This window comes from Tiliqua scincoides, chromosome 6 (assembly GCF_035046505.1).
Source record: "Tiliqua scincoides isolate rTilSci1 chromosome 6, rTilSci1.hap2, whole genome shotgun sequence".
Classification (NCBI taxonomy): Eukaryota; Metazoa; Chordata; class Lepidosauria; order Squamata; family Scincidae; genus Tiliqua; species Tiliqua scincoides.
The window spans coordinates 6354438-6358740 of NC_089826.1; the positions used below are offsets into that span (position 1 = coordinate 6354438).

At 47.8% G+C, this 4303-nt stretch overlaps 1 pseudogene; it reads right to left on the minus strand.

Annotated features, from left to right (window-relative positions):
* Positions 1-3557: 3557 nt before the first annotated feature.
* On the minus strand, positions 3558-3680 carry LOC136656542 (5S ribosomal RNA; annotated as a pseudogene).
* Positions 3681-4303: the final 623 nt, after the last annotated feature.

A 4303-nucleotide genomic window follows, 5' to 3' on the forward strand; every position in this document is an offset into this window, starting at 1 on the left:
GATGGGAGACCGCCTGGGAATACCGGGCGCTGTAGGCTTATACCAGAGTCTTTCGAGACTGAAGGTTGCCAACCATGGACTTCAGTCCACAGCAGATCCTGAGCCTGGGACAAGCTGGGCAGAACTCCCAAGACACCGCTGCCCAGCCCTGGCTGACGGAGAAAGCTTCAGGGAAATCACCCAGACTAAGAAGGAAGTGTTCTAGACTCCAATAGGCCACAAGAGCTAAGGTGACGTAGCACACAGCTCCTATTGCCTATGATCCATGAAGCGGCGGGTGCCAGCACACACTTCACTCTCACCGTCCTCATTGCCATCGCCCTCCTCCTCTACCACTTCCCTCCATTCTTGTAAAGGGCTGGGTGGTATGGATCCCAGGGATGGCATCTTTCTGCTCCAAGCATCCTTCCTACACAGCCACTGTACAAGGAACAGTAGGGGAGAAGAAGGCAGGGGCCCTTTTCCTACTCGGGGGGGGGGGAAGACCACAGTGACAAAGGAGCTGGAGGAAGGAAAAGCTTCCCTCTTCTTGTACACTCTTCAAGGAGACCAGGTGAGAAGAGGACGGGACGGCAGCCAGGTTGGAGCAGCTGAGCATGCTGGGTGGGAGATGACAGGCAGCTGCAGGAAGGGCTCCCTGCCCGCTTGCTGCCTCCCCCAGCCTGCAGCTCAAAGCAAGCACTTCAGCCAGCTTCATGGTTGGGCTGCCCCGGTGCTTGGCCCCTCTTGCTGGAGTTTGACACCCCCTCGGACCATTGCGATGGTGATTATTGGTTGATCCTAACCGGTTGGTCCTTTTCAAACTGTCTCTGTGAATAGAATTGCAATGGACCAACACAACTCTCTGTTATACATCACAATATATTGCAGGTCCACGAAAGCGAAGTCACTTAAGGTCTTGAAGATTGCCTAGAGCACATCAAAGACCATGAGGAATAGGATTTGGGATAAGTAGTTGAGCTTTCTTAATGGAACAAGAGTTAGGAGACTTGGAGACATGATCCAGCAGCTCCCCATTATGGAGGTCTTCGGCCTCCTGTTCACTGTTGCAAATATATATTGATGCATCAGAGGAAAATGGGATTTTTTCCCCCTAAAATGTTAGTGAATATCAGTGTGAGAATAAGATAGTAGGAGTGAGTGAAATTGGAGGGCCCAGAAGTTTTTGGAATTTGACCCAGCTCTCTGAGGTGCTTTTATGAATGCCTTTTCAACACTAAGATTGGAAGAACGGCACAAGCAGACACTCCCCCCCCCCGCCCGCGAAACAATATAAAAGAGAAATAAAGTTCAAAGGACCATAAGGAAATTGGAATTCTCAAAACAAATATTTTGCAAAGCCCAGATCGAAAGCAAGTCAGCATGTACACAACCTGATTTTTTGGTTTGTTTGATTATACCATTACAGCTATTATTTGAGTAGTAGAGTGTTAAGAATTGTGCAGACACTTGTCTACAAAGTAATGCACATTGAAGTTTTTTTTTTTCTTTTTCATTTTAAATCCACCGAGCGCATTTGTTTTATTTGCTATATAAATGCTTTGAGCCCATTCGTGAATGGAAAAAACAGCATCGTACGACCACAACACTCACTAGGCTACCATCACATTCTGCACGGCTGATATTCTGTGGTAAGCCACACTGTTTACTCATGACCTCAGCCTAGGACTGGCCACAGAAGCGCTCTGTGCAAAAATTCCAGTTCTATATTCCAAGCACCAAGTTGGAATCCCTTTTCTTGTGGTGCAGAGACAGTCTGTGCATTCTGCTGTGGTGGACAGCTCTATGCTGGTGCAATTACCAGCACTTGGATGGACATTGTCCTGGATGTATTATCACTTATCTTTGCTGATAAAAATGATCACTGCACTTATCTCATGCATTTAGGCTTAGGAAAGAACAATCACCCATTGTATTTCTCAGATTCCATGGCCCTTGGATCCTTCGTCAACAGGCCTGAACCCACCAGAGAAGCCATTTTCAACTACTGTGCCGTGGCATACTGGTGTGCCATGAATGGTCTGTAGGTGTGCCACAGGAGTTTGGGGAAGGGTCATTTATTAGTAGGGCCACTGGAGGATGTGTGCCCTCTGCTGGCAGTACAGTGTGTCTTGTCAATTGTCAAAAGATTGATAGTGTGCCTTGGCAATTTTAGTACCTTGTTAGTGTGCCATGAGACAAAAAAAAGGCTGAAAATCACTGCACCAGAGTCATGTCTAGTAAGAAAACAGCCTTCTGACCTCATCACCTTAGTTCAACTGTGGGTCATGACCTGAGGCTTGCTGTCACACCGTAAAGTCGTATTTCTCAACCTGCGGGTGGAAGCCCACTAGATGGGTCCTGAGCCAATTTCAGGTGGGTCCCCATTCATTTCAACACGTACTTTATTTTTAATAGTATGCGACTACATTTAGGGAAATGTTACCGATCTGCACTTTTAACAGGCTACTATGTATATATGTATATGCTTTTAGCAATGATAGTCAACGGGGCTTACTCATGTGTAAGCATGAATAAAATTGCAGCCTTTGGGATGTTTGGGGAATTTTTTTAAAACAGATCAGCAAGTGCTTGGGACAATTAGGAGGGTTCTTCTTTATTTTAAATACATTTTTAAACTGACTGTAAACTTTTAATTTACTTGATTGATTTGATTTTGTCGTATGTCAGGGTGTTAAAAAATTTCCTGTTTATGTCACTTCCAGCCACGACATCACTTCCAAGTTAATGACATCACTTCTGGTGGGTCCCCACAGACTCTCTTTCTAAAATGTAGATCCTGGTGCTAAAAGCTTTGAGAACCACTGCCATGAAGCATTACTGAGAGCCACCAGAGGTCATTCCCAGATCATGCCAGGCCTGCGACCCACTCCATTGCCCTCCACGGGTCCCTGAATGCCTTGTAGAAGCAATCAGAAGTGACTTTCAGTTTCCTTCTGCGACTTCCGGGTCATTTCTGTGTGGCAATCTGGGGCTCACGGAGGCAAAAAGAATGGGTTGTGGGCCCAACATGACCCAGAATTAGCCTCTGATGGCTTCCAGTAATGCTTTGCGGTATGACAGCAAGCTTCGGGCCATGACCCAGTGCAGAGGTGGGTCATGACGGTACAAAGAATGAGAACTGCCACCTTAGAGCCCAATCCTAAGCATGTCTCCTCAGAAGCAATCCCCATTACAGTCAATGAGACGTACTCCCACGTAAATGTGGTTAGGATTGCAGTCTGAGGTTGCAATCCAATACTCATTTACCTTGGTGTAAGCCCTACTGACTATAATGGGGTTTATGTCTGAGTAGGCATGGCTAGGACTGAGCTCATAGTTCATTAACTCAGCTTAGCTAAGAAGGCTGCTGTATCTGCTATTAAAAATGGTTGGCAACCTTCAGTCTCGAAAGACTATGGCATAAGCCTACAGCGCCCGGTATTCCCAGGCGGTCTCCCATCCAAGTACTAACCAGGGCTGACCCTGCTTAGCTTCCGAGATCAGACAAGATCGGGAGATAGTGTTCAGTATAGGGAGTTGGTTGACAACCTTCAGTCTCGAAAGACTATGGTATAAGCCTACAGCACCTGGTATTCTCAGGCGGTCTCCCATCCAAGTACTAACCAGGCCTGACTCTGCTTAGCTTCCGAGATCAGACGAGATCAGGAGATAGTGTTCAGTATAGGGAGATGGTTGGCAACCTTCAGTCTCGAAAGACTATGGTACAAGCCTATAGCACCCAGTATTCCCAGGCGGTCTCCCATCCAAGTACTAACCAGGCCTGACCCTGCTTAGCTTCCGAGATCAGGCATCTGCAGGGTAACAGTTGCTGCTGCTGAGAATTGTCACTGAAATTTGCACATGGCTCAGACAAGCGCATGTACTGGTGGCGTAGCTGGAGGGGGGAAGCGCACTCAGCCTGGCAGGGAGGTGCGCGAGCAGCCCCTCCCTTCGGAGCCATTCCCGGTGGGAGGGGGGGAAACGGAGCCATACAGGGGAATGGCTCAGAAGAGAGGGACCGCTCGCCCACCTCCCCGCCAGGCTGAGTGCGCTGCCCCCCCTCTAGCTACGCCACCGGCATGTTCATAGGACTGCAGTCTGTTATGGAACAGTTGGGAGTCAGAAATCTTGCTGATTTACTGCAGGCCACCCAGAAATCACAGTGGCAGCCAGGTTGCAGCTCCCACTAACTGCTCTGCCTATAGAAGGTTCCCCATTCATTCCCAGGTAACGGGATCAGGTCGTAGATAATCAAAAACCATTAATAGAAAAAGTCAGTGCTGTATAAGGTAGCAGTATATATTCAGGTAGGAAGCTTGAA